A 24,166-nucleotide genomic window follows, 5' to 3' on the forward strand; every position below is an offset into this window, starting at 1 on the left:
ATTACCATGGTGGTTTACACCTAGGAGGCACACAATGGGGCATTATACAATGAGAGACCTTAATAAATAGATTACACATAACAGCAGGAGACACCAGCATCAGGATTTTTAAAGCTGATTATAATTTTCTTCTTAGAGTCTCTAAGTATAGGAGGGCGGTAGAAGCAATGAATGCTGGTTTGGGTACAGAGGCCCCAAATCTGCATCCAGATCCTAGTTTCCCAGAGTCTGTTTTTTCAAGGCGATATGGACCCGAATCTGAAGTATAACCACTTCAAAATTCCCCCAGGCACACATCTCCCAAAGAATAGAACCCCCTCAAAAGCCATGGCCCATAGTCAGTAGGCAAGAGGCTGTCCTGCAGTCACCTCCAAAAGCCCCTGTCCGTTTGGTTTTGTCACAGTTTTATTTTACCATTAAAGTGGAAATAAAGGCAAAACCTAACTAACTCTAAACCTACTATCAGCCACATTCTAAGCCTAATCTATCTAGGCCTGTAAAAAAAAAAAAATCGATATACTTACGTATTCTGCAGCCGCTCTAGTCCGGTCCCAGGCTGAACTGTCAGTGGTGGCTTTACTGTGTAGGAGAGGCAGCCGGCAATGGAAGCCCATAGAAAGTCTATGGGTGATGTCACTTCCCAGGTATTTCCCAACCATTGTCGGCTTTCTCCTGCACACAGAGGGCGCTGCTGGAGAACGGAATGAAGCAGCTTCAGAACAGGTAAGTATAGAGATTTTTTTTCAATACAGGGCTAGATAGATCAGGTTTAAAATGTGGCTTGGGGACAGGCGCATGCCTGTGACTGAAGAGACCAGGGCCTCCACTATTCCCACAGACGTTCCTTCCATGATGGAAGCTTTCTCTCAATTGCTATCAAGGAGCCTGGCGCAGAACGCAGAACACATTACCGCCTCCATCCATGCTGATTTACAGCAGCTATGACAGAGAATAGATGTGATTGAAAAACGATCGGATCAAGCTGTGGCACACATTAATCAAAATTCTGATAGATTACAAGAAATGCAAGAACAACTGGAAACAGCTTTCGCCAAAATCGACGATCTCGAAAATCGTTCAAGACGTTACAATTTCAGAATACGTGGCCTCCCTGAAACAGAGAAAGACGTGAAAACGGCGGTAACAACCTTACTGAAGGACCTTATACCGGACATAGCAGAGCATCGATTGGAGCTGGATAGAGCCCACAGAGCCCTGCAACCCCTACGCTCGGATGGTCTCCCAAGAGACATCATTGTAAAACCCCATTTTTTCTCCGTTAAGGAGGAGGTAATGAGGAGATCCAGGTCTCTGGATAATCTAAAGTTGATGGGCCATAAAATTCAAATTTTCACAGACTTATCACCTTACACGGTACAGAAAAGACGCTCTCTCAAACCGCTGCTACAGATTCTGACCGAGAAATCTATCTTATACAGGTGGTCATTCCCACTGAGATTGAATTTCTCATACAGAAATAAAAGTTTTGGCTTCTCTTCATTTGCAGAAGGTGAACGTCTATTACTTCAATTGGGCCTTATGACACAAGATCCAGCACATTTCCAGATGGGAAGAAGTACACCGTCATCTACTAAACGCCCACCTCCAGCAAGTCCCCTCCAACCTGCCTGGCTCAAGCAGAGTTCTAAACGCTCCAAAGAAAACATCCCACCTTGAAGTCGGAATCCCCTTCGGAAACGCTTTGCAGTTACAGGACTCTGGGTCCCCCTTCGTGCCTTCCTCCGATCGGTTTGGATCTCCTCTGATTATTTCCTTGCCTTCATGATGGTTTCACCAAAGAACTCCCTATCTTGTTTGATTGGAGCCCCCAATCCTCAATAGGTCCTCTTACTGATAGTACAAGAGGATCCCAAATTTATTTTATTTGATTTTCATTTAATTCCTTGAGAGCTCGGGGGGGAGGGTGATCGGGGAGGTCCCTGAGTTTTGCTTCGGTTCCCTTTTAACCAGTTATTCATTCATGGGAAGTTATCTTTTTTCCTCAGACACTCAACTCTTTGCAAATGTGTTGAACTGGTTCTTATGGGCGCCAACAAGGTACCCAATATGTTGCATTTTGCTTAGACAGGTGGTATATCACTTAGTTACTTAGATTTTAAGTTCATGCTCTTGTTTCACCCTTTCCGGCTATTCCCAGTATCGGGTATATGTTTGACAGACAACCTATGAGGAACACCGAATATCAGTATTTTTCCTCACATAAAGTTTCCCTTCTCCCAACCCCGGACTCCTCATAGTTAGGGGGGGAACTGGGTTGGGGAAGATATTAACGGAAGAAATCTTGGTTAGTTAATACGGTCAAGGTTCTTTTAGTGGAGACGTTCTGTATTAATATCTGATTTAACATTGGTTTGCTATATAGTAAGCATCTCATTTTCAGTTCTATTACATTTTAGGTGACGGGGCCATGGTGGCATCAATGCACCTCCAGTTGGTTCCAGGAGCAACATTCTTGCACCTGGTCCATTGGCTGGTTACCCTACTTCAGAGTGCCAGTCCTTTCAGGATAAAGGGCTAGGGATGGCTAGACCATCCTTCCCTGGGATTGGGGGGGGGGTTGGGGGACCCCCAAGTCTCTGGTTTAAATCTGTTTGTATGCTATAATATGATACAAGATATTGCTGATTTACTAGTATTTGTAACAATTTTTCTTTGTCTTCTTCTATTTCTCTCTTTCACCCCTTTTCTTCTCCTCTTTCTCTGGTCGCTTATGAGCACTTCCAGGTTCCAGGAACGCATACGGCTTCTCCTCCCAGGTCTACCATTCGACATCGCCTCATCATTTCATCCGAACAGCATAATTCCCATCTTTCAGAAAGGTAGGAAACGATTATTTAGATGCGGGCTCACCAAAAACACAACATGACTGAGCGGCCCAGCGTGAACCCAACCCTGAGGGTTATCTCACATAACACACAGGGTTTGAACTCCCAATAAAGCGTAGAAAGATTTTTCATCTCTATAAATCCATACACGCCGACATTCTCTTCCTGCAGGAGATTCATTTCCCCATAACTTATCAAACTAGATTCCTTCATCACCAATTCCCCCAATTCTTTCTTTCATCAGCCTCCAACAAAACAAAGGGAGTTGCCATTTCTTTCGCCAGACATGTCTGTCTCTCGCAGCCAGAGATAGTCTCAGACCCTATGGGACGTTACATTTTAGTCGCAGGGAACATAGATGGGGAACAATTCACGTTCATCTCCTATTATGCCCCAAATAAAGGTCAGAAAGCATTTTTTGAATTAACGCTAAACAAACTCCTCTGACATCTTAAGGGCACCATCGTGATCGGAGGAGATACTAACTTGGCATTTGATTTCTCCCTACAATCTTCAAGTACGGGGAAATCGATTCCCAAGTGCCCCTCCAGACAAAGTGTACAACTAGCGAAAATTCTAAATGAAGAGGGCTTAATTGACATTTGGAGGGAGACAACCCCCCATTCAAAGGATTATACGCATTACTCAGCACCCCATGGCTCTTATGCTAGGATAGACCGCATCTTTACTCGTCCACATACGATCCCCTTAATACTGAGAGCCAAGATCGTAGACTCTCTTATTTCAGACCACTCGATGGTCACCTTGACCATGCAAAAACCCTCGGGCTGCAATAACCCCCCCAGGTGGAGATTACAGGAAACTATCCTTAGTGACCCCATCCAGTGCACTGTTATTGAGGAATCAATTAAAGAGTACTTCAGTATTAACACAACCGATGTTGTTTCATCGGAAACTGTTTGAGCGGCGCACAAATCAGTTATAAGGGGGAAATTAATACAGATATCGGCCAAACTCAAGGCGGAACACAAGGCGGACACTCTTAAACAGACTGAAGAATTCCAAGCTCTTGCCAGGGCACATAAAAGACAACCTAACACAGAATCTCTAGCTAATCTTGATAGGGCCCGGGCTCTCCTCAACTTGACCCTGACAACCGCAGTGGAAAAACACCTCCGTTGGACGGGAGCTAAGTATTATTCCCAAAGGGATAGGATAGGTTCTAAATTAGCAGTCAAGATAAGCCCCAAACATCGCCCATTAGCTTTTCCCAAAATAAAGCTGAACTCCGGGGACTTTACCCAAAATCCGAATAAGATTATGGACGCATTTCTTCAATTTTATGCAGATTTATATAGAGCTAAACCTCAGTTGGAGGGCAAATCCCGTGAGGAGTTTCTTGACTCCATAAAGCTCCCATCTCTAGCGGATGACCATAGGGAGATTCTTGATGGTCCTTTTACACAGGATGAAGTGTTAGACACAATTAAAGCTTTAAAACTGGGATCCTCTCCGGGTCCGGATGGGTTCTCAACAGGATATTATAAAAAATTTGGCACTACCCTTGCACCTCATCTAACTAAATTTCTGAATTCCCTTAGGAGTGGATCCCCGCTGGGTTCTGACCTAAACGCCGCTTATATTTCAGTGATCCCCAAACCAGGAAAAGACGCTAGCGAGGTTGGGAATTACCGGACAATATCCCTGAATAATAACTACATTAAAATCTTAACTAAGATTCTAGCCAACAGGATGGCGAGCTTCATCCCAAATTACATTCATAAAGATCAGGTGGGCTTTATTCCCGGTAGACAGGGTACAGACCAAATCAGAAGGACCATCGATATAATCTCTCTTTGGAAATCCCAATGGGATGGGGGACCTCCCCAAAAGGGCTTTATTCTGTCGATTGACCTTCACAAGGAATTCGACTCAATAGACTGGGAGTACCTGTCTGATATTCTGAAACGATGGAGTTTTGGACAATATTTTCTTAACCTCATAAATACCTTATACTCAAACCCAACAGCCCAAGTTCGCCTGATGGGTAGATATTCAGCATCATTCCCGATTAAAAGGGGTACCAGACAGGGCTGCCCCCTCTCCCCTCTGTTGTTCGCTATTGCGATAGAAACGCTAGCTATAGGTATCAGATCTAACCCTGACATTAAGGGGGTAGCCTGCGAGGACCGGGAACATAAATGCGCTCTTTATGCAGATGACCTCTTACTGTACTGTGTACTGTATTACATCTCCCCTGATTTCCATCCCGGTTGTATGTAAGGTACTGGGGAATTTCAGCGCTATATCAGGTCTAACGGTAAACATGCATAAGTCTACAGCGTTAAATATTACAGTACCGGCGGATCTCCTTTCGCAACTTACTAGAAACTTTGACTTTTCCTGGTCTCACACAGCTATCCCCTACCTAGGCATACAGCTCACTCCTGATATTGGTAGCCTTTTCAAAGCAAACTACCCCCTCATGGCCCAAAACAATAGAAGGGAATTGGAAAGATGGGTGAGATGTGGTTTGTCCTGGGTAGGAAGAGTGCATGCTATTAAGATGACTCTATTACCCCGACTACTATACTTATTCAGATCTCTCCCCATTCCCCTTTCCAAAAGTTTTATACATAAGTTACAATCTGATATGATCCGTTTTGTGTGGGGAAATAAGGGCTACAGATGTCCATCTAGTATACTCCTCCGTTTACGCACTCAGGGAGGTCTGGGTCTCCCTGACCTTTGGGGATACCATCAAGCGGCGCAACTATCACAAATATCAATGATTTTTAGCAGGGCTCCAAAACCTGACTGGCTTTCCATGGAAAGGTGGGCTACACCCCTCAACACTATTGACTTTCTTATGTGGTGCAACCCAAAAGACAGACCGGCTATAATGGCCATCACATTCCATTGCAGTTTGTACTAAATTATTTACCAGACCGGCCTTGATATCTCCTCTAAAACCACTCTCTCACATCTTCCATAACCCTAAGTTCCCTCCCGGAATGGATATCCGAGCATTTAAATGGTGGACGGACAAAGGTATCTACAGAATAGGACATTTTCTCACCCCGGCGGGTTCCCTTACCTTGCACCACTGTAAACACACATTGGATATGCCTGCCTCTGAAAATTTTAGATTTTCACAAATTTCTCATTTCCTTAATTCTATTTGGACTAACAAGACAGAAATACCTACCATTACCCCGTACGAACACTGGTGCGCTAATATTTACAACCAAAAATGAGGCATATCTGTGATATACTCAGCGATTATGTCTAACACAGACAAGCCAAGATACGCAATGACCTGGGAGGAGGACACCGGTGGATCGTGGTCCCCAAAGGAATGGTTCAGGGCTTGGTCCCGATCTTACAAAGGTATTTGGAACATCTCCCTGATAGAGGCCAGCATTAAAATATTAGCTAGATGGTACTATGTACCCGCCAGATTAGCCGCGATCTATCCTGGGACTTCTCCACTGTGCTTTAGAGGGTGTGATATGGAAAGTACAATGTTTCATATATGTTGGTCCTGCCCCCGTATCAGACCCTTCTGGAGGAAAATATTCCGAACCATCGGCACTATACTGAAAGTTTCGATGGCTCCTAACCCCTACATAGCCTTGCTTAATCACACTATACCAAATTTAGATAAAAATTCTCAAACTCTTGCATTCTTCATATTGCTGGGTGCCAAGCTTACTATAGCTAAAGCATGGAAGAGACCTACAGTGTCATTCCAATGCTGTAAGAGAAAAGTTTCATGGATAATGTCCCAGAAGATCGTGGCGAAACTGCTTGATAAATTCGAAAGATTTCTAGCTACCTGGGAACCGTGGGCAATCTATTGTAATATCCCGCTCCTGCCTGGAATGGAGCCTGGTGCAGACAGAAATATACTGGGCCCCTGACATTACACCCCCTCTCGTCTGCTCTTCCTTCTTTTAACACGTTTTCTCTCTTTTCCTTCAGGGACGTGCTAGTCCCTTGTACTCTCACAACTCTTTTTGATATGAAATACCTTCTGAGGGACGTTCTGGTGGGTCAGCTGTCGGTACCGCTGATGGGACAACAGGGGTCCCCCGGGCGGTGCGGAGCGGGTGGCCCCTCCATTGCAGACCCAGTGATCCATACAGCACATAACTGAGGAACGTAATTACTTTCTCCGGGCTATTAGTCTTTTTTTTAATTTTATTTTATTGAAAGTTATATTTCAAAATGCTTCAAATGGAATCAGAAGTACAATGTTAAAGTTGATATAGTTATAACTATGATTTCTGTTTAAACCGTAGGGAGAGGTAGGGGTTAGATAGCCCCTAAGATATGTACAATGGTGAACCTGTGGGAGGGGGGTGCTGCTTCTCTCGCTTTTGAGGCAGCTAGTACCCAGTTGGGGTGTCTAGAGGGGGACGGCCCTCCCACCACGGAGGATCTATGGTTTCTCCTCTCGCAGAAAGAAAGAGTTAATAATTTTTTTTTTTCTTCACTTTCTTTGCTTGTTATGCCTTTTGAAACTCCGTTCCTTCAAGAGAACTGTGGATTGACAGCCTATCTGTATCGTATTTTGTATTTCTATGAAAAAATTTTTATAATAATAAAAATCTTTAAATTTTAAAATGTGGCTTGGGGTAGATTTAGTTAGTTAGCTTTTGCCTTTACTTTCACTTTAACATTTCATAAAGTATATACTTTTATATCACGTTTTCCTAAACTTTACAAAATATTGTATTAAATTAAAAATGAATTTTCCATTACATTTTGTTTCTAGAGCCTGATGGTCATTCTAAAAGGAAAGTCCAGCACTGCCTACATGCTATATTGCTTCTTGAATACCCATAAGAAGCCAAATCTGCTATCAGAAGGACAGGAGGTAACTCTCATTTGACTCATTCAGCTGTAAATGTGTCGTAAACTAAGCTGAATAGCAGGATGTCACATTACAAAGGCTGTTAAGACTATTCACTGCATAGTGGAAAGTCAACTTGATGAAAAACAGAACAGATGACCAAGCCACCTCTAGCTGCATATAATAAATTACGGTATTTTTCTAATATTTTATATTGCCTAATTAGAAAAAATCTGGTAGAGTGTGCCAGAAAAAATCCAGTTTTCCTTTTCCTTGAACATGATTTGGGTATTTTTTTTTTAAAGAGAATCTTCACTTTGTTTAATTATTAAGATGCTTGAATATTTACTTAGAAAGAGAATGCTTTATTCCTTAAGTAAATCAAGCCCTCTGGTTTTGAGATGAAAATAATTCCTTCTGATTCTGCACATTTTTGGCTAAGGTACATGTAAATCTGTAGCTGTAGTTCTGAATCTAGGAAAATCCCCCAAAATGTTTATGTGGGCCCTGATCACGTTGTGATCAGACTTATGCTCTGGTGTCACAAATCCTATCCTCAGCCCAGCTGTCAGAACCATCCCTGGCCCATTTAACTTTATCCTCTTCAGAACACAGACCTGTCTCGGCGGCTGGGAAGGAATAACCCCCCCCACTAAGGTTGATTGGCCAGGGGTTCAACAAGTTCAACCCATGTCCATTTTCCAAAAAATTAAGGGGCATGGGATTTGGAAGGGGTGATTCACACAGAGCCGGTTGCATGCAGATTGTAAAGTAGCAGATCTGCCAGATGGCAACCTGTGTGTGTGGTTGCCTAGCAGACCAGTCAGTGGACAAACTACTAGGTCGTGGCAAGCTATCGTTTATTGTGTGTCTGGTGTGCGTGGACAGTGGGAAGAGTAATGACTGCAAGGGTTCTAGTTCGTAGGATTGCTGGAGGAATCCTAGAAGTGTGTACTAATTGCTAGATGGCTCCTCCAACCCTAATGCTATGTACACGCGATCGGACATTCCGACAACAAAACCGTGGATTTTTTTCCGACGCATGTTGGCTCAAACTTGTCTTGCATACACACGGTCACACAAATATTGTCGGAAATTCCGAACGTCAAGAACGCGGTGACTTACAACACGTACGACGAGCCTAGAAAAATTAAGTTCAATAGCCAGTGTGGCTCTTCTGCATCATTCTGAGCATGCATGGACTTTGTTGTTGTTGGAAATTCCAACAGCAAATGTCCGATGGAGCATACACATGGTCGGAATTTCCGACAACAAGCTCACATCGAACATTTGTTGTCGAAAAATCCTATCGTGTGTACGGCCCATTGGAGTGCACCAGATTGTATGTAAGATTTGTATTTGCCTGTGTGTGGTTAGCCAGCTAGATTAGAGTGGAGTCTCCCTGTAGTGGTTGCCAGAGGTAGTGTGGGCTGTGAAATGTGAATCACAGTCAGTCTTACTTCCTCTGAATAAGCTTCCCGTCATTCCTTTTTACCCCAGTAAAAGTCCATGCCAGGCGTGCGTGTCTTGACAAACTGTTTATGAATCTGTCGCAACTCTGACAGAACTGTTGAAAGCATCTCTCCTGTGAAGTGGTGGAGTTTTACAGGCAGAGAGTTTATTTGGAGGAGTTAGGAGAATAATGGAAATCTATTAAATATCAGGGAAATTAAAGACAGATTTTGTTGCAGAATTGGCTCAAAGATGCCACACAATGAAATGACATATACGTTACAATCAACAATTTACTCCAACATGGAAGAGGTCTTATTTACCTCCATTGTCCTTATTAGGCTACTTTCACACTGGGGCGGGGAGTGTGTGTGTGTTAGCGATAAAGCACAGCTAATTTTAGCGGCGCTTTACCGCTGTAATTTCGGCTGTTAGTGGGGCTATTTTAACCCCCGCTAGAGGCTGAATAAAGGGTTAAATGTACCCACAAAGCGTCGCTGCCGAAGCGCTTGCAGGCACTTCTGCAGCGGTGCCCATTGATTCCAATGGCAGGAGTGGTGGAGGAGCGGTTCATATAGCGCTCCCGCACCACCCGAAAGATGCTGCTTGCAGGACTTTTTCTAACTTCCTGCAAAGCGCACCGCTCCAGTGTGAAAACACTTGGGCTCTCACACTCAGGCTGCAGGGGAGGCATTTTTCAGGCGCTTTACAGGTGCTATTTTTAGCCCAAAAGCACCTGAAATATGCCCCAGTGTGAAAGGGGTTTTACCGATATGGTGCACTGGCACTTCTTTTTGAATTTGTCACAATAGCTCCATTCATTCAAAGTGTTGCAAATAAGAACTACTTGAATTGTCACATGCGCTGGTATTAACATTTAAAAGTCACAGTGTTTTATGAATTTGATGTAAGGTTTCTGTCTACATACACACTGCCTGAAATGTATCCCAAGTGCCTCATTGTTTTACCACCAATATGTAAACATGGAAATAAATTTAATGAGAAAAAATTGTTAGTAGGTAGCATTTATGACAGAATAACAAAGCAGAGAAGAAGGCGCTTCTAAGTGCAGTAATAAAACACTTTAATCACAAGGAAGGGTTAAAAACACTTACAAGATGGAAGTGAAAAACAGGTACATTAATCAACCATAACGTCCAGCGGGATGCCCCCTGGGAGCAAAGACAGCTGCAGGTGGAAGTTCCAGTCGACCAGCGGTGGGAAACACTGTGTCTATGATCCAAGATGGAGAGCCATGCTGTCAGGACCAGCATGGAATCCAGACATCCTGAAGTGACGTCAGAGAGGGCGGGACATGTTTCGGAGCATGCCCAGGCACTCTTTCTTCAAACCAATGGACTCTGACATCACTTTCAGTTGCCTAGATTCCATGCAGGTCCTGATAGCAAAGCCCTCTGTCTTGGATCATAGACACAGTGTTTTTCACCACTGGTCGGCTGGAACGTCCACCTGCAGCTGTCTTTACCCCTAGGAGGCATCCTGCTTGATGTTATGGATTCATTAATATGCCTGTTTTTCACTTCTGTCTTGTAAGTCTTTTTAACCCTTCCTTGTCATTAAAGTGCTTTATTACTGCACTTAGAAGTGCCTTCTTCTCTGCTTTGTTTTTCCTATAGAGTGTGCTTCCCTCTTCTGAGTGTGCTTCCCTCTTCTGAAGCCAGTCATATACTGTTTGTCAAAGTCTTCTTTGTTATCCAGAGTGCCCTATTCTCCACACTCCTTTATGACAGAATTATCTCTTGTATCTTCTGCCATAAAACCTCTTCCCTTCCTGCTAACAATTTGTCTTTATTTTCATACTGACTGCCGAGAATGTGCAAAGCAGTGTACAATCAGCGCATCCCATTTCTGCTTTTAAGGTATACTATAAAAGGTATTGTGCCTATGGATAAAAGAGAAGCCACAACCAAGGCCAACCATATTTTCTAAGCTGATAAGCACAAAATTATTGCAATATGCACAACACTAAAGGTGGTTGTAATCTGCTTTCCCAATGCATACACATACATTGGAGAAACATAAACATTTACTGTGCCTACGTGGGTTTCCTTCGGGTACTCCGGGTTTCTCCCACACTCCAAAGACATGCTGATAAGTTAATTGGCTCCTGTCCAAATTGTCCCTAGTATGTGCATATTTGAATGGGAGTTAGAGACCTTAGATTGTAAGCTCCTTGAGGGCAGGGACTGATGTGAATATACAAGATATATGTAAAGCACTGGGTAAATTGTCAGTGTTATAAAACGTATAAATACCTGTAATAGATTATATATATATATATATATATATATATATATATATATATATATATATATATATATATATATATATATATGGCTCATAGTTCTCAAAAACCCATAAACTGGAACATACTACAACTTTAAAACACTCTAGACAAGACTTGCTGCTAGGATGATATCATTGTAATGAAGTAACTGTAATGATAGCATGATGCTGTCTCGTCAATGTGGTCTATGCTTACAGATGTTTACTAGTGGCTTCATAAATGTAGCTATGGCAATCAGAAGAGTCTAAGAAGGTGGAAATCCCAATCATGTTTAAAGTCATTCTCCCATGCAGTGTCATTACTGATTTATTCATGTGTATTCCTCCTTGGGATAAAACTAATCTGCCAGCACTGTTCCTAAAGCTCCCCATTGGTATCACGTGCCCTCTGGCAGCTGGAGATTACAGAAAACATAATACTAAGTGTGGGGAAGTCACTAATGAACCCGGAGATTCAGTTCCTGATTGTTAATCTCCAAATTAAAGCTAATTTGAACTATAATGTAATGATAGAGAGTATATAGTCTACTTATTCAAGTATGCGTAAATTGATTATAATTGACTTAAGAAAGGTCTAATTAGCCTGTGTCACTGATGATGCCCAAGATCTCTCAGGCTCATGAGCTGGAATTCTCGGTGGCTGCCTTTTGAATTTACAGTCTTACAGTAATAAGTGAGTTGGATCTCATAACTTATAAATCAATTTCTGCATAAAAGTCATTAGTGTAATTGTCCAGAATTAGCAATTGTTCTAGTCCTTACTAATCTGACAACAGAACTGAAAGTCACAAGAACCAAGCTTCAGAGCACCTCCTTAAAAAAATAAAAAATAAAAAAAATAGCAATTTAATAACATGTTTCCAGCCAAAATTGTTATTTTTAGCTTTGGATGGAGCAAGGAATGATTAAAACTGCTGTGTATTATTTTTTTTTTACTGTTACCAAGGACTCACTCAAGCTGGCAATAGATGGACCATTTTTTTTTTTTTTTTGCCAGCTGGCTGATGAAAAAATAAATGATTGGATTTCCCCATCTACACAACTGAGGTGGATGAAGGAATCCTCCCCCTGCGCTATTTTGGCAGCTCCTCCTCTTCTCCATTCAAGAGAGGCTGATTGTAAGATTGAGTTCTCTCTAGTGGAAATAACCATAGATGGATTGCAATTTGGCTGATCCCTAATGAACCGACAGAATTTTGATCAATCCATGGCCAGCTTTACTGTCACGGAGGGAATGGTTTCACCAGACAGGAAGTGAGGGTATTCTGCAAAAGTGACACAGACAGCAGTTACATTTTTTTTAAAAAAAAGGTAAAAAAAGGTAAAAAGGTAAAAAAAAAAAAAAGTAAAAGTTGGCTGGACACACACTTAGCTCTGCATTTGACTTGGCTGTCACTATACAGTTTTTACCTTCTTTTGTTCTTTTGTTACTAGTAAGACTTTTTTAAATCATGTATCACCTACTTCTCTTTTTTCAGTATAGCCTTGCATGCCCTTTAACGGTAACTGAATGCCAACAAAGAGGTCCTCCTGTATGAGGCTGGGCCCCATCAGTTCAACAGGGTGTCATCTCTTTACACAACTTCCTGGATTTCTTGCATGCTTGCAGCTTTTCATTTGCTGTTTACATTTAATTTCTAAGACTACATATCCCATTGTACACTTACTGCCTGAAAGCAGTGATTCCTGTATTGAGTCCGCCACTTGAAACTCCTCCTCTCAGCAAATGTGTGAGATTCTTCACAAAATAATTTTACAAACTTCAATTTTACAAACTTATATATGTATAAGAGTAGGTTTGAAATAATTGAAATACAATGTTGAAATAGATACATGAGTTTACAATTTTGACCAGAAATTACTTTGGTACATGTCAAATCAAAAAAAGTATTTTTTAGTTTTGGATAGAGTGGGAAAGGATTAGACATTTTTTTTCTGGCTTTTACTGCTTTCCAGAAGATCCATTAGAAACATTTTCACTTTATGTCTGCAAAAGGGATATAGACAGAAAAAAAACTGGGTACACATGTGAGTAAATGTCTAGATCAGCCTGTTTCAACCAGGTTGCCCAGGCACCCAGGGGCGCCTTGAGATTCCTTCAGGGGCACCTTGGCAAAATGCCTAAAAATGTATACAAGTTAGCAGGTGGATAAAGCCTGCCTTTTAGTTACACAAAGCCACAGGTTTTCATTGTGCACCAATACAACCTTCAAGCCACTGGCATCCTAACAACCAGTGATGTCATCAGTGTTGATAAGAAGGGTGTTGATCGCCTGCACAGCATCCTTTTTTGACCTTCCCCTGCCCCTCTCCATCAACACTGGGGTAGCTGAGTGACGGAGAGAAACTGAGGGGGAAGAGAAACATTGGAATACTAGTCAGTACCAGTGTGCAAAAGTGTATTTGCTTTGGAAGAATAAATCACCTCTAATGTTGGGTGTCCTACATGTGTCGATGCTGCTGCATTATGTAAAACTATTAGAGTAGTTTTTTACATTTTAGGATGTTGTGCCTTGAGACTGTCAATAATTTTAAAGGGTGCCTTGAGATTTTCAATAATTTTAAAGGGTGCCTTGACTGAAAAAAGGTTGAGAAACACTGCTCTAGATGAAAGTCAGGTGTTAAAGTTTGGGAAGCCTAAATTTTAACTTTACATTATTGACTGGGGTGTATCTTTATTTTAATTTAAATATTTTTAGATGTTCAGTGCTTTATGAAAAAGAAACAATCTCTTTCATAAAAGCCAGAGCAGTTCTGCAAGATCTAGTATCATTTATAATTACTTTACTAGTATTGATATCTAATGATGCAAGGAAACTCTGCAACACTCTTGTTTGATTGTAAAGCCTTACAAGTATTCATTATCATACTTAAGATGGCTTATATGGCATTTCTCCCAGGATTAATCAAGTTCTACAAGCCTGTGTTTCCTAAGGGTCTAGGCATGCATTCACTTTGAACAATATTCAAAAAAAGGCCATTAGAGAGCAATAAAAGCTTGTATTACTGAACTCTACTTTGAGAATGCTAGTTCCCTGGCTGTCATTCTATATCATTGACTTCAATGTTGTCTGAGCCACTAACCCAAAAGAATTTGTAGTTCTGACAATTTTCTGACACCCGTTTGCAGCATGTACTGCATGTTCAGGCAGCTAGCATTTTTAGAAGGAGGAAGCTATTGAAGTACCTATACTTTCTTTCACTACAGAATCGCTGCAAGCAGGGGCGGACTGATAACTCATGGGGCCCCCGGGCAATAGGAGATTATGGGGCCCCCGGGCAATAGGAGATTATGGGGCCCCCAGGCAATCAGAGATTATGGGGACACACAGTATACACACACACAGTATACAATCACACAGTATACACATACCTGTACACACAGACAGATGTAAAAAAAACACAGAAACACAGATACTGTCCCTGGTTATACTGAGGCTGGCAACCCTGATGGGGCCCCCTAGTGGCCCAGGGCCCTCGGGCAGTGCCCTAATCGTTCAATGGTCAGTCCGCCCCTGGCTGCAAGGTATAGTGTGAGAGACCTCACAGCCTAAGGGGCAGCCATTTAGACCCACTTTCCTAAGCGGGCAAATGTTCAGGATGGAGCTTGGTGTTAATTGGCTCCACATTGAATGATGACATACTCTTTTAAAGGAAACCTGTACCGAGAGCAATATGTGGGCTATCACTGCTGATCTCCTGAAAATGTGAGTTGCTTGGTTGTCTCTGGCTGTAAAACTTTCTGAGTCAGTGACTCCTAATAAATATGCAGCAATGGAGGTCAGATCTCTTAATCTACATAGTTATTCTGGATTAATCACTCAAAGTATTCAATACATTGTATTGGCATGACAGCCAAGCAACTAACATTTTCAAAAGGTGAGTTAAGCACTTATGTATCACATACAGGTTTCCTTTAAAATGTACAATTTCACTAAAGAAAGTAGATGTGAAATGCTGTAACATCCTGGTCATTAGTCCAATTGCCATTTCTCCAGAAGAGCATTAAGCTAGCAAAATCAAAAGCATCCATTTTGAAAAATTATATTTTAAAGGATTCATACCAGTGATACTACAAGTAAGTCAGCCCAGTAATTGGGGTGCAGCTAACTCCTAATCGCAGGATCCTATAGATAAAAAGATTTAAGGGTCCTTTAATCCACCCACCTCCTCAGAAAGAAGGGAGAAAGCACACATGTACAAGGAACTATTTTATATATATATATATATATATATATATATATATATATATATATATATTTCCTGGTCCTCCCCATGTCAGCCTACTATGGGTCAGCTCCGCCCCCTCTGACCCCTCCAGGACCACCTCTTTTCTAGCCCATAAAGGGCGGCTGGCTGCCCACACCAGTGTTCTTTTTTCGTGCTTGCTCCGGATGCCTTTTAAAGTTTATTTATATTTATTTATTATTTATTTATTTTTTCTCTTCTCCATCCATCCATCCATCCTGTCGGGTTCAGCCTCTCCCGATTCAGAAGACCCCCCATATAGGCTGTAAATCACCTGAGGAGGTGGGTTCCCGTGGTGCTGGAATTGTATGGTACAGTATAAATGACTGTGTATTACTGGCAAAGGTCACTGGCAGTATAAACGACTGTAAATACCTTCGTTGGGCAGGTGTTGGCACTCTCTCCTTCCATGTCTTTGTGTGTTCAGGCAGTGGTTTGGTTTGGCTCGCTGGGTCTTGTAGTTCACCTCCTCCACATGTACTCCTTTCAGGAAGCTCAGAGTTGTGCAGGTGAGGTCAGAGGTAGCTTCCTCTTTGGGTTATCTAGTAAACACCAGAATGCTCACTGCTGATTGCAGCAGCCTATGTCCTATAGGCTGATCTCAATCTCCAGCTGGTCAATATACTTCTCTGCTCTGGTAAGCCTCCTTCCAGGTACTTTCTGCTGTGTTACTTGTCTGTCAGAGTATTTTTATTATCCTGTACCTTCTAGGACTGAGGAATTATGCCTGCCTGCCTAGCTGCCTTACGCACCGAAGATTTGGATGGAGAAGTTTATTTTAATTGTAGTTTATTTATTTTTAAAAGAGAGCACATCCTCTGTGTTTTACAGAGAGAAGGGCCCACTGCGAGATAAACTCCTGCAAAGAGGTTCCAAATCAGCATTCCAGCCTCAAAAGAGTAAAGAAGGGACTAGACATGACAAATCACAGAGTCGCATGCATGGATAGATGCATGTTGTCACAGCATTCCAGATCTCCCTCGCTCTTACCTCACTTTAGTCGCTTGCACCCAAGCCAAGAGAGGTCAAGACATCAGACGGCTCCGGACAATGCTGCGAAAGCACGCCAGGTTAAATCCTACATTAAGCACGCAGTCAAGGAAGGGTTAAAGAGTGTTTCAAGGAATCCTCATCCTGCTGTATCTTCACCATCTGCAAATTCAGATCATGTTTTTTCAGTGCGTTTTAACTCTGAAGTTGATAGCGATTTGGATCCATCTGAGGCTGAGATGGTCTCAGAATTGCATACGTTTGATTTTTTGCACTGGTTCCCCCCTTGGAGGCTGTTAAGGAAAGAATCTTCGCCTCCAAATAAACAGCAAAGATACTACCCATATTTAAAGGGATCGTTACCCTCCTTCCCATTTTATTTCTGAAATTAAAAAAGTAATTGATGATGAGTGGGGGGGGGGGGGGGTGGCCTGAGAAGAAGCTCAATGTGCATAATGGAGTATCGAAGCTGTACCCCTTAGGACACTACGCCTAAGGTGGATGCTTCATTACGTATATTCGCCCGCCACATTACCCTTCCGCTGGAGTTTTCAGTCTCTTTTAGGAATCCTATGGATCGCAAAGTAAATGCAGGCCTAAAAAGGTTATATAGTTTGGACAGCAGCATACCGGCGGCAGCACTCACTCCTGTGGCAGCAGCACTTGGGCTGGGTTCGCACCTGTGCGTTTTTTGGTGCTTTTTGCGGATTTGCACTACCGTCTGTTTATCATGGTCTCCTATGGAACACGTTCTGTGGTGCGGTTCTGCAGAATGCGCTGGGAGTGCATGGGTGTGAATCCAGCCTTAGAGTGTGGGTAGCGGAGCTGGTGGATGGATGTTTGGATGAAAGTCTGGGAAGTGGCAGTTCTTCTCCTTTGCAGACTGCTGTAGAGTTGTGGCTGTCGACCAGGTCAAGATGACAGCAAAGATAGGGGCTCTTTAAGACACAGTAGCCCTTTCGGTTTAACGAGATCCAAAAAAGGATTCAGAGAGGCCAGGGCTTACAGACAGTTTTTCAGACAGTGGAGGGGAGCTGGTTCAACCTTCCAAACCAGGGCCAACAAAGCTCCTGGGGCTGTATCCACTGCTGCATCCCCAGAATTGCGCGATTTACATTGCGACTTTGCTGTGCGATTTGTGATGCAATGTCATTCGACCTGTGAAAACCATGTGAGAACAAATCGCACAGATGTCGAACAAAGTAGTGCAAAAACCTTTTTTGGAGTCGCTGCGACTTAAGTCGCACCAATTAGAACGGGGACCATTGAAATACATGGGTTTTGGGTTTTGACTTGTCATGCGACTTCACATGTGTCAGGTCGCACAACAACTCGCAGTAGTGGAGACAGAGCCTAAGGCTTCAAATAAGTCCATCTGAAGCTGCCTCCGCTTAACCCTCTCAAGTAGGAGCAAGACTAGCCCAATTCAGGGGGGTGTGGGCGGAAAAATGACATGATGCCTGGATTGTAGCCATCATTCAATCACGTTATCGTCTCGCGATTAAAGAACAAGGCCCCCTCAGACCTTGTTCATAGAAACTAGATATCCTACGGATTTGGAAAGGAGGCAATGTTTGCAAGGATATATAGGGGAGCTGTTGGCAGCAAGGGCCATCCTTCCGGTTCCAAGGCACGAATTGGGTCAAAGAGTATGTTCCCCCTCTGTTTTTGGTCCCAGAGGCTTCAGGGGGTTTCGGACCAGTTTTTGACCTCAAAGTCCTGAATTCTTACATGAAGGTTCCACCATTCAAAATGAAGTCATTGGAAATGATTGTTTTGATTGTGGAGTCAGGAGACTGGATGGTTACCATCGATCTGGCAGATGAGTATCTTCATGTCTCTATAGACGCATCTCACCATCGCTTTCTCAGGCCTTCCGTGGAAGGCTTTCATTTTCGTTTTTAATCTCTCCCATTCAGTCTCTGCACGACTCTAAGAATGTTTTTTAAAGCTACTGTCTGCTGTTGTTGCGACTCTCAGGGTCAAGGGATTGCAAATATTTCATTATCTAGATGACATGCTACTTCTGGGTCCGTCAAATGAGCTCCTTCTAGTTCATGTGAATTCACCTGCAAAACACTAACTCATTTCGGTTGGTTGATCAACTTTCGGAAGAGCCAGATGCATCTGACCCAAATGTTGGAGTATTTAAAGCGGGGTTCCACTCAAATTTTTAACTTAATCTTACCCCCTTCAGTTAATTGCATAGATGTTGAAATGCCGCACAAAGTTTTTTTTTTTTTTATCGCTGTAATTACCTTTTATATTGTACTTTATTGTGGCACTTCCTGTCTCTCCTCCCATGGGAGTAGGCGTGTTTATTGCCTTTCCCCGGCGCCTCCTGGGAGCTTAGTGTCAGGCTTCCCAAGATTCAGTGTGGAAACAATGATCATGCGCGTGAACAAGCTGTGAATGAACAGCATTCACCGCATCCAGGAAATCAATGCTTGTGGGCTTCTCATTCCCACAAGCAAGATGGAAACAGCCAGCATCACGTTTTTAAAGTTATTCTTCAGTACTAAAACAGACAGAGGTGGAAATATTACACCCAAACTGTGAGTATTATTTTGGGATTAGCGTCTCAATGACCTAAAAAAAAAATTGGTCGATGGACTCCCGCTTTAAGAGTACAATTCAACACGGATCGGGGTCGTGTTTCTCTTCCTCAGTGGAAGGTCCAGGGGATCCAGTCTCGGACAAAGCAGTGATGGCCAGGCCTTCTATGATGCTGAAGGAATCCATGCAGTATCTGGGGGTTTTATCAGCCACAGGTCCAGTAGTCCCGTGGGTCAGGTGGTGCAGAAAGAGGTTTCAATGCAACTTTCTTCTTCAGTGGGATCATCTGCCAATTCTGATAATCTGGTCCCTGGTTGTTGGTCAGTAGATCGCAATCTTTCCAGCGGAGTTCCGTTTAAGGCTTTAGAACCAATAGTGGTGTCGACCAATGCCAGTCTGGCAGGCTGCAGGGCACACTGCCTGGGACAGCAGGTTCAAGGCCAATGGTACCTTTGTGGGGCGAAAAGTTCAAATTTCCTGGGATTGGATGCTGTCAGAAGCGCTTTTAGTGTTTCAACCTATGTTGCGAGGTCGAGCTGTCAAGATTCTTTTGGACAACAAAATGACGGTGGCTTATGTGTCTCAAGGGGGCACAAGAAGTCACCCTCTCCTTCAGGTGGCATGTCAATCTTCCTCTGCACAGAGAAGAATCTCGGCTCTCTTACAGCATCTTAACTCCCAGGGCCTGGCAATGTTTTAGCAGATAGCTTGAGTCAAGGCTTTGGGGATCACAACAAATGGAGCCTCAACCCAAAGTACCTACGCAAGATCTCAGGATCTGGGGGATGCCTTCGATAGATCTTATGGCATTGGAGAATTGTCAACTGCCTTGCTTCTTCACCCGGACCTAGCATCCACAGGCATTGTGTCAGGGGCTCTGTCCAGGTCTTGGAACTTCCCCCTTGGTGTATGTGTTCCTGCCGCTTCCTTTGGCTCTCAAATTCCTGCTGAACATTCCGCAAGAAAGGGTCACAGCAATAGTAGTCCTACCTTACTGGCTCAGGGAGCTGTGGTACCCTCTGGCTTGGAGGATAAAGTTGGGCTCACCAATCCCTCTGCCTCCTTGTCAAAGTCTCCTTCTGCAGAGTGAGGCCTGACACCCGAACAGCAGGAAGATAAAGTTGATGACATTATTACAGGATAGTCAGAACGAATGTAACCTATCACCAGATCTGGAATACTACGGAAAAGGGTTGGGACCTTGGATCTCCTTCAGTAGCTAACATTTTGGAGTTTCTCCAGAGTAGTCTCCAAGGGTTAGCTTATAATTCCCTGAAGGGTCAAATCCCTGCCTTGTCGACTATGTCGTGTACAAGATATGCTCTACACCCGTTGGTGATCTGATTTTTAGGGGCAGCCATAGAAATCAGTCCTCCATTAAAATCGTTTTTTCCAAAAGAGGACTTAACACTAGTCTTGGGAACATTGCTGGTTCCTCCGTTTTGATCAAGCTTTCTCTTGTTCATTATTTCTTTTAACAGTTTTGTTTTTTACTAGCCGTGGCCTTGGCCAGAAGAGACTCCGAGTTGTGCGCCTTCTCATCTAAAGAACCATATTGTTTGGTGCTCCCAGACAAGATAGTCCTTAGGCCGATACCAAGCTTTCTACCTAAGGTGGCCACATAATTTCGTATGAACTGGGAGGTCATTCTACCAGCCTTTCTGGCGGATACAGCTGATGAGTGGAGTAGGTTAGACCTGATCTCTGCAGTTTCAACCTACCTGAAATGGACTAAAAGCTTTGGCAAACAAGATCAGCTGTAGGTTTTCCCAATGGGGCCTAAAGGGTATGCCAGCAACATCCAGAGTTGGGTCTTCCTGGCTTGTCAAGACCATGCATATTGCATACAAAACGCTCGGCCTTCCTCCTCCTTCAGAGATCAAAGCACATTCGACGAGGGGTATGGCATCCTGGGCATACGCGAAGGTCGCCCCTGAGGTATTTTGCAAAGCAGCAAGCTAGAGCGTGCCCAACACCTTTTTAGGCATTACAAGCTTAATATGGCTTGTCCGCCTGAGGAAACATTTGGCTCTACAGTATTACGGCGGCTGTTGCCCATTTAAAATTTTTGAGTAACATTGCATTGAGAGTTTGGCTTATTTTTAATTTTTTGACTTCCCTCCCTTCTTAATATTGCTTGGTACATCCCATAGTAGGCTGACGTGGGGAGTTCCAGGAATAAGGAATTTTGCTGTCCATACTTACTGTAATTTTCCTTTCCTGGATCCTCCCCATGTCAGCCGGAAGATTCCCACCCAGTTTATCCGTTGCGAGGCGGGGTTTTTTTTTAACACTGGTGTGGGCAGCCAGCCGCCCTTTATGTGCTAGAAAAGAGGTGGTCCTGGAGGGGTTAGAGGGGGCGGAGCTGACCCATAGTAGGCTGACATGGGGAGGATCCAGGAAAGGAAAATTACGGTAAGTATGGACAACAATTTTCCTTAAAAAAAAAAAAAAATATATATATTATATTGTCAAACGTATTGGGACAACTGTCTTTACACCTACATGAACTTTTATCCCAGTCTTAAGCCTCGTTCACGTGATTGGATTGTTGGCCAACTGAGCGTCAGACTTTTGTCCGAAGGGTGTGTGCCAGGAACTTGTCTTGCATACTAACGGCACACAATTGTCGGCCAACAAATACGAACGTAGTGACGTACCACATGTAATTTCAGCTCTTGAGTGCCACCCTTTCGGCACATTCTGCTAATGTCATGCTCGGTGAGCATTGATTCCGAGCATGCGTGTTTGTACTTTGGACTTTTGTGTGACGGACTTGTGTACAGACGATACGAAAATCTGACAACAGACCGTTGTCCGCCGAAAATTTACTAGCCTGCCATCCAACATTTGTTGGCGGAAAGTAGGACAACAATTGTCTGAAGGAGCGTACTAGCGGTCGGATTTTAGGCAAACAGTCTGTCATCACACAATTCCCTGATGAAAATCCGATCGTGTGTACGAGGCTTAAGTCTGTAGGGTTCAATATTGAGTTGGCCCACCCTTTGCAGCTATAACAGCTTCACCTCTTCTGGGATGATTTGGACCAGTGCACAAAGCAAGGTCCATAAAGACATGGATGAGTGAGTTTGGGGTGGAGGAACTTGACTGGCCTGCAGAAAGTCCTGACTTCAACCTGATAGAACACCTTTGGGATGAATTAGAGTGCAGACTGCGAGCCAGGCCTTCTCGTTCAACATTAGTGCCTGATGCTGAAACCATGTGTTTCTTATTCCATGTGCTTCAAACCTTACTGTGTTCAGCACACCAGTGCTAAAGTGGCCACTCACCTTCAATATGGACCCATACTCACATACAGGTCTATTTGTGCTTGATAACAGATCCTCCTAAGGGTTTCTGCTTTCATGTACAGTATTTCACAAAAGTGAGTACACCCCTCACATTTTTGTAAATATTTTATTATATCCTTTCATGTGACAACACTAAAGAGAAAAGACTCCTTTTTACATAGAGGGGGTGGCTGGAGAGAGTGGGCGGCGCTAGTGTGCCCTTAATGGACGCACCGCCACTGCTGTCATCCTAGAAGGAAGCCTCTTCTAAAGATGATGCGCAAGTAAGTCCGCAAACAGTTGGCTAAAGACAAGCAGACTAAGGACATGGATTACTGGAACCATGTCTTGTGGTCTGATGAGACCTAGATAAACTTATTTGGTTCAGATGGTGTCAAGCGTGTGTGGCAGCAACCAGGTGAGTAGTACAAAGACAAGTGTGTCTTACCTACAGTCCAGCATAGTGGCGGGAGTGTCATGGTCTGGGGCTGCATGAGTGCTGCCGGCACTGGGGAGCTACAGTTCGTTGAGGGAACCATGAATGCCAACATGTACTGTGGCATACTGAAGCAGAGCACGATCCCCTACCTTCGGAAAATGGGCCGCAGGGCAGTATTCCAACGTGATAATGACCCCAAACACACCTCCAAGATGACCACTGCCTTACTAAAGAAGCTGTGGGTAAAGGTGATAGACTAGCCAAGCATGTCTTCAGACCTAAACCCATTTGAGCATCTGTGGGTCATCCTCAAAGGGAAGGTGGAGGAGCGCAAGGTCTCTAACATCCACCAGCTCTGTGATGTCATCATGGAGGAGTGGAAGAGGATTCCAGTGGCAACCTGAGAAGCTCTGGTGAACTCCATGCCCAAAATGGTTAAGGCAGTGCTGGAAAATAATGGTGGCCACACAAAATATTGACACTTTGGGGACAATTTGGACATTTTCACTTAGGGGTGTCTCACTTTTGTTGCCAGCGGTTTAGACATTAATGACTGTGTGTTGAGTTAATTTGAGGGGACAGCAAATTTACACTGTTTTACAAGCTGTACACTCACTACTTTACATTGTAGCAAAGTTTCATTTCTTCAGTGTTGTCACATGAAAAGATATAATAAAATATTTACAAAAATGTAAGGGGTGTACTCACTTTTGTGAGATACTGTATATACACCATGTATGTCCACTCTTGCTCCTCTCCACAGTGCATCCAGCAATACAGATCATGCAAATACAAAAAATCCTCCCATGGTGTAAAACTGTACTGTAGATATTTGCTTTAATTAAAATAGAAATTACACTTACATTTCAACAAAAACTCCTTGCAATGGGTACATTATGAAAACAATCACAGTCCTCTCATCCGAACTTCTGGTCTTGCCCATGACATGGAAGTGACATCACCTGGCTCCACCCAAGGCATTGTGTCACTGCTATATGACTTCTTCAGAGGTGTCAGGTGAGTGACATCTCAACATTTAAAACCTGTATGCACTGTGATTGTTTCCATAAAGTGTATTCACCCTTTGCAAGGTGTTTTTGTTGAAATGTAAGTGTGAGCTCTGCCCGAAAGCTGCTCTCAAAAACACATTTGTAATGGAGTTTTTTTTTTTAGCATGTAAATGCTCAAATACGATTGTAAAAGCTTAAATACAAATGTA

This window comes from Aquarana catesbeiana, linkage group LG04, assembly GCF_042186555.1.
Source record: "Aquarana catesbeiana isolate 2022-GZ linkage group LG04, ASM4218655v1, whole genome shotgun sequence".
Taxonomy (NCBI): Eukaryota; Metazoa; Chordata; class Amphibia; order Anura; family Ranidae; genus Aquarana; species Aquarana catesbeiana.